The sequence below is a fragment of the Manacus vitellinus genome, unplaced genomic scaffold (assembly GCF_001715985.3).
Source record: "Manacus vitellinus isolate BGI_N305 unplaced genomic scaffold, ASM171598v3 scaffold_94_pilon, whole genome shotgun sequence".
Classification (NCBI taxonomy): Eukaryota; Metazoa; Chordata; class Aves; order Passeriformes; family Pipridae; genus Manacus; species Manacus vitellinus.
This window is the reverse complement of record NW_021940890.1, coordinates 952,561-959,832: the sequence shown is the minus strand read 5'-3', so window position 1 is coordinate 959,832 and position 7,272 is coordinate 952,561. Positions and strand designations below refer to the sequence as shown.

Here is a 7,272-nt window from a genome sequence, read left to right as displayed (position 1 = left end):
TGGCTGTGGGTTTGGTGGAGTTGCTGTGGACAGGAGCCCTTGGCACTTCCACTCCTGACTCCTGGGTGAGACAACTCTGGATGATGCTTTGCCCACGTTTTGGCCCTGAAAAACCACCTTAGTTGGACTGCCAGCAGGAATTGTGCCCAGTGTATACCCAGTCTGCAGGTTTCCTTTCCCATCTCTCTGGGCTGGGCTGCTCCTCTGTCACCAAACTCCTCCTGGTTAAAGCCTTGGATAGTAACTCACTCCCTTTTGAGGCAGATCCAACCTAAGGAATCCTTTGCCAGAGGGTATTTTATCCCTCTGGCACATCTCTAGGTGGGTACCACAGGACTACAGACAGACCTAGCACTGAATTCCCAAAATCTAATCCCAGGAGCTATTCAGTGACACATCCAGTGCCGTTGGATTTCACAACAGCCCCTCTTTTAACCATGACAGGAACAACACCTGGATTTTAACTGCCAGTGATCCCAAAGATTCCCGTTCCTGTGTATTTTCTGATGAGCAGAGTGTGCACAGTTCTGCTGGAGGTGGCTGTTCTCTTCACAAAGGGAACCTGCTGCTCCAGCTCCGTGGAACTCAGCCCTGCCTCCTGCACCTGCCACAGTCCTGGATCAAACACAGCCCCACCTCCAGCCCGGGGAGAGGCACAAAGATGTGGGAATGAAATCCAGATGGTAACAAAGATGTGGGAATGAAATCCAGGCTCAAAATACAAACGAGTCTAACACAGGGCTCTCCCCCCACCAGTGTCTGCCATCCACATGCGCCAGGCTTTTCCCGTGGTTTTTCCAAAATACCATTTTCAAATACTCTGTGAAGGAGGACAGGCTCTCAAACTGCTGCTTTGGCATGAAATCCCAGAATGCCTGAGGCTGGAAAAGCCCTCCCAGCCCATGGAGTGCCCCCTGTGCCCGATGCCCAGCCCTGGGGAGGGCAGAGAACCCAGCCCACGGAGCTCACCCAGCACATCCCAGCAGTGCTCCCCGTGCCTCTGGGGAGGGGCAGTTATTCCCAGGCACTTCCCGGGATTCTCTGCTCCCTCCACCCCCACGGCAGAGTAGGAACCAATGAATGCTGAACAATGTGGGCAAAGTTCTCTGGGGCTCTGCTTTGATGCCAAAGCACCGAATCTGAGGACTGAGCCGAGGTGGCTGCGGCTCCCGAAAGGGCAGGATGGAAGGGAATTAATAATTCCTCCTGCTGTTCCCAGCACTTCAGGAGGTTATTCTCAGCAAGACAGCACAAGGGTTTGAATTTGCTTCCAAAAAATCTTCAGCTGTCAAATTCCCCAGAAAGTCGTGTTAAGAAGAAAAACTTCCCAGGAAAGCAAGTGAAACCTTTTTAGTGCTGAGACAGAATATATGTATTTTTCAATCAAAAAGCCCTGAAACAGTGACAGAGCCACCAGGGTCAGAGTAAAGCTGGTGTTTCTCCACTGAAGTGAGCAATGTTTCCTCTTTGATGTCTCTAAAGACACATGGTTAGTCAGGATTGGATCTTCCCCAAGAATCCTTTGCCATGAATGTTTTAAACCAGTCACTGAAACCACAGGCAGAAGCCACAACTAAACCTCTGGATGTGGGGACTGGAGGTGCCAAACGGCAAGGCCACATGTGTTAGGATTAATTCATGTCACAGACCATGAAAAGAGCACCAGCTGCAGAGCTGTTTTTGTGGGAACTCACGGGAGAACAAGAGAGAGGCATTTTCAGGACAAGGGGACATTGATTTCCCCAGGACAGATTCTTTCCCTTCCTTTGAAGGATCTCCTACCAGCAGCAGATTCATGGGGTAACTCTTTGCTGTCTTCACCTCATCAGCCAAAGGAACCTGCTGGCCAGACATCCCTAAAAGCCTGTTAAAGCTGTATCCACAGCTCATGGAATCCTGGGATGGTTTGGGCTGGGAGGGACCTTAAAGCCCAGTTCCACCCACAGAGGACAAAGCAAACACTGAGGTGTGAGGTACTTGAAGCCTCTGCCCAGTGCCCTCCAGGCTCAGCACCAGCCCTGGAGGTTGTTTTGGCCTCCAGTGGGATTTCATGAGCATTCCCAGAGTGCCAGGAGTGTGAACCAGCCAGTGCTGGTGGGAAATCCCAGTCCCTGACAGCAAATCTGCACGAGTCAGGTAGAGCCAGAATCCCAGGAGGAAGCAGCACAGCTGAGGTGCACAGGAATGGGGAGGAAAGGAGCTTCCTGGCACCATGGCAACCCTCCAATAAAATGAACTCCAGGGTGGTGAAGGGACACTTCACTGTGCCATTGAGCTTGTGGAAATAACTCTTGTGGCTGTGCTTGTGTCTGGAATGGTGTGAACACCAGGAACACTCGAACCCCACACAATTCCTCACTGTAACTCATCAGCATCTCCAGCCCAGGCTATCAAAGGCTTTTGGGGGTTGACTTCAATGGTTTGAGACTGTTACAGAGCACCTGAAAAGCCTCTCAAGCAACACTGGCTTTGGAAACACAGAACTCAATCAAACAAGATCTCAGGCCCAAGAGCTGAACTCCTGTGTCCCACACAGCGAGTCGTGGAAAAAGGAGGAGCCACCAGAGGAAGGAGGACCTTGTAGTGGAGGTTTTAGGATATTCCACAACCCCTCTGAGGGTCCTGCACCCCCAGCAAAGCAGGGCAAGGCAGCTGCTGGGTGCTGGAGAGGACTCCCAGTTCCAAGGATGTCAGATGAGGACTCTTGGTACCTCCAGCCCTTCCATATTTGAATTTAGTTAAAGAAGAAGGATTTCAGTTCTGGTTAGAGAAACACCCCTTACCTGCTCAGGTGTGAAAAATCAGGAGGCTGACTCCAAGGCATTCCTCTGCAGAGCAAGGCCAAGCCATCCACAGCAGAGGGACTTTTCTGTTGGGCTGTGACCACTGGAGCAGCACCTGGGAAGGATCAACAGATTCCCAGGTCAGTTTGCACTGAATAAACTCCACATACAATAACATTCAGTAGTAACACTCAATCATATAATAATATTATAATATAAAATACAATGATATAACAATAACAACAATCAATAAACTCCACATTTCGCATCTGAGAGCAGTTTTATTGTTCTCTTTTTCCATTCTCTTCCCTGCTCAGAGGCCACAATGGAAATGTTTAAGGAGAGTAATAACTTCCCTACATACCTCTTGTCATACAAGAAGCTTATTTGAAACAGAAATTCTTAAATTACATTCTAAAGGCAAATATGAACCAAACAACAATTACTTGAGGCTGCTGATGCCATCTCCTATAATCTTCTCTCCTGACTCTACAAGAGGCATTTTCTCTGCCTGACAATGACATTCCCAGTGTTCCAGGTCAGCACAGACTCTCTCCTAGTGCAGGTGCCTTCACCAGCCAGACCCAGTGCTGACCAGTGTTACATCACCCTCCAGACACACCAAACCCAACCTTCACCAGCAGCTGCCCAGCAAACAACCCCGGGGGTCACAAGTTCAGGATCCTGCAGAGGGCTCAGGGCTCTCCTGGCACACACAGCTCCAACTGGAGCTGGCTGTTAACCCCAGTCTCAGTTCCCAGCCTCTGCCCAGGACCTCTGCTGTGTAACCCTCCACTGTCATTCCCAGAGACATCAGCCATGAATAAAAGATGCTGCAGCCAAGGTCAGGGGTGGGGGCAGGTTGGAGCTGGAGCAGTCTCACATCACTTGGCAGCACTCGACCTCCAAATCCCACCACAGATCATCCATTCCACCCACGGGCTGAGCTCTGCAGGAAGGAAGCTCTGTTTGCACCTCTGGGAGCACGAGGTAACTCTGACAGCTGCCCTCCTTACCCAGGAAAGCCCAGTGGTTAATTAATCCTCCCTGAGGGCAGGGCAGTGTGTGGGGCAGGACCCACGTGGGCTCTGCAGCAACCCCGAGGTGGGAAATGCAGCACTTGGGGGACACTCTCATGGGGCTGGGGGGGATTTCTTCTTTAAGATGTACAGGCTGTGCTCAGGGCTGTAAAACTGCACCTCGGTTTGGGGACATTATTCAGAAATGAATGGATTGCCCAGAGAAGCTGTGGCTGCCCCTGGATCCCTGCAAGTGTCCAAGGCCAGGTTGGAGCAACCTGGGCTGGTGGAAGGTGTCCCTGCCCATGGCAGGGGTGGCACTGGATGGGCTTTAAGGTCCCTTCCAACCCAAACCCTCCTGGGAACCACTGAAACAAGAGGTGTCCAAGTGACCTGGGGGTCATTCCTTGGGATCTGTGCCTCTCTGATGCACTGACTGGGCTGTCAGGACAACTGCACCAAAGAAAAGAGAAAAGGAGCTGCTGAAGCTTTAGCTGTAACTCTGAACCCCACAACAAGCCACCTTTGCCTGGGGCCTGCTGCAGGACTCCCTTTTCCTCTCCATGTATTTTCCTGGCAGAGGAATTCCAAGAGAGGGAAGGCAGGAGAGTTTCCCAAGCGTGATCCTCCACTGATGATTTTGGATCCTGTTTAAGTAAAGCCCCCCAGGCAGCACCAGGAAGTACCTCCTCCAGCAGAGCAGTCAGTTTTCTTAGGAAGCTCCTGATAGCCAAGGGAAAAGTATAAATTCTACCCTGTTTTCACAGAGTCACAGAATCCCACAATGGTTTGGGGTGGAAGGGACCTTAAGGATCATCTCATTCCAACCCCCTGCCCTGGGGGTGATTTGTTGAAGCTCAAGGAAGATCTTCAGGGTTTTCTCTCATCCAGCTGTAATTATAACAGGAGTTTTAACTCCATCCAATGAAATGATTGAAATGTGGAAAAAGGGGTTATGAAATGGAGCTTCTCCTGTTTCCCTTCCAAACCCTCAATAATTTATGGATATTCAGAAGTTTAGGATGTCACAGGAAGGTGTTTGTCAGGGATTGCTTTTAAGAGTGGGATCAAAACAAACCAATAAAATCTCTGAGTCACAAAAGCTGTGTGGGACAGAGGGATTCCAGGAGAGCCCAGCTCCTCTGCCCAGCCTCAGACCAGAAGGAGCAATGAGTGACTGACAGTCAAGAGGGGGAAAAGTCTCCCTGCATCCTGATTCCGTGTCTCCTTTGCTGACTCCAGGGCTGTCAGTCCCTCCCAGCCCTGTTCAGCAGGAAGGAGGTTCTGTCTCCATTTGCTGCTCCTTCCACACGAGGTATTTAAATGTTCTCATCTTGTACTCAACAGAAATGTATAATAAACCTCCCAATTACCTCCCACCCCGTGAAATGTCAAACCAATCAAAGGGCTGAAGGGGGAAATTAAAGCCTATTTTCAGAAGAGCAACTCGCTGATGTGTCACTGACCTTCAAGAGAAGAGCAGGGGAACACAACTTCTGCAGTCCTGGGTTCCAGCCCTCAAGAGGAATGCAGGAATGTGGGATCTCTGAGATAATGTAATCAGATTTAATCGAGGTATTACCTAAAACTGCCCCATCTGGTGGGCTCTGGGTTCAGTATCAGCTCAGAGACCTTGATGAGCTGCAAGATCATTTTGTGTGGGAGGAGCAGAGACCAGACTGGGTCCAGACTGGAAATCCATCTGCTTCCTCATCTCCTGGCAAAGAGAGGCCATGTGAGGCTTGAGAGATCACCTGGGAGGGACCTGAAAGCTCATCCCATCCCACCCCCTGCCATGGGCAGGGACACCTTCCACCAGCACAGGTTGCTCCAGCCTGGCCTTGGACACTTCCAGGGATCCAGGGGCAGCCACAGCTTCTCTGGGAATTCTATTCCAGGGCCTCCCACCCTCCCAGGGAGGAATAAACTCCACAGCAGCAGAACAAGGAGCCCTTTAGAGCTAATTTAGCCACTGGTATCACCCCAGGAATGGGGCTCTGAGGAACATCCCAGTGTGATGGAGCCCTGGAGAGCTCTGGATTGTACCTGTCACAGCCATCCCTCCTGCCCAAGCCAGGCAGGAAGTTTGACACAGTGACAGGGGTTTTAATCCCCAGGGATTTGCTGGGACACAGGGAGCACTGGAATAGCTCCTGGGGAGAAGGGGATTATTTCCCAAATCTCTCCTGCCCTTTGGTTCAATCTTTTTCTTGAGAGAAAAAAAAAAAAAAGCCCAACAAAATCACTGAGCCTTTTTCCTTAAAGAAACCCTTCAGTTTGGGAAGTTTCTGATCCCTCTCTAAGGTGACACAGTTGGCTCCCCCCTCACTGCCTGCCTGGGCAGGATTTATCTAACTGGGAGAATACTGGTAATGATTATGGTACCAAAATCCATCTGTGATAATTACTGACCTTCTACCACTCTTGGAATTAAAGTTTTATGCTTTATTTTCTTCTAAATCAAGTAATTGATCCTCACATGAACTGGAATTATCCCAAACACACAGACTAATTGAATAGTTAACTGAGTGTTCAATAAACTCCACGCCTCAGGATCACACCCCTTAAACTGCTTAATTAGATTTTGCACGAGGAGCTGGAAATGGAGCTGCCTGGTTTCACTTCCCATCTCACTTCCCCCTCCGAGCACAGTGACAAACTAACCAAGGGCTGAGCAGATTTCTTGACATTTTTCACAAAATGGAGCTGCTGGAACAGCTGGAAGGGTCTGACATGTTTGTAAGTGCTCCTCAATCAGCTTTCCTGCAGCCAGTCTCCCTGAGCCCAGACTTTGGACACCCAGCCCAGCAAAGCACTTAAACCACTGCTCAGCCCAGCTTAAGCTGTTCCAAGAGCTCTGCTGACCCCCACCTTCCCACATCTGCACCCTCAGCAATTACAGGGGGGTTGTTTCACAGAATCCCAGGATGGTTTGGGTTGGGAGGCACCTTAAAGCCCATCCAGTCCCACCCCAAGGACTTTAAGGTGCCTTCCTACCCAGACTAGTCTGTGATTCCAAGGAAAATGATGCCAGGGATGGGCTGCAAGAGGTCACCTCGTCCAGCCCCCCAAAGCAGCTGCAGCCAGAGGCCAGTCTGTCCCCAGCCAGGCTGTCCCAGCCTCCTCCAGGCAGCCCAGGAGGCTCCAAGGCTCTGGGCACTCTCCTCCTCTTTCCACTTGTGGACCCTCATCCCAAACTCCAGCAGAACAGAGAGCTCTGACAACGCAAGGAACGTTTTAAAATAGAGCCTTCCAAAAAAAGCAACACACCAGAAAGGGCACTAAATCACCCCCCCAGTTTGTTCCAGTGTCATTTACCCAGTGGGTGGGTTATTTCCAGGGAAAGCTTCCAACAGTCAGGCCCTGCAACCACTTAAAACTTTATATTGGCAAAGGCAATCGACCTGCCAGCCCTGAGCCCCAGGTATTTAACAGCATTAACCACCCCATTATCCACTCCCTCACTTAGC

At 50.5% G+C, this 7,272-nt stretch overlaps 1 long non-coding RNA gene across 1 annotated transcript in view; it reads right to left on the bottom strand.

The window, feature by feature from the left end:
* LOC108642041 overlaps positions 1-7,272 on the bottom strand; it is a 64,710-nt gene that overhangs the window by 34,427 nt on the left and 23,011 nt on the right. Inside the window, exon 2 of the long non-coding RNA XR_001922428.2 lies at positions 2,784-2,898. This is a non-coding gene — a long non-coding RNA (uncharacterized LOC108642041). The remainder of the gene's footprint in view (positions 1-2,783; positions 2,899-7,272) is intronic.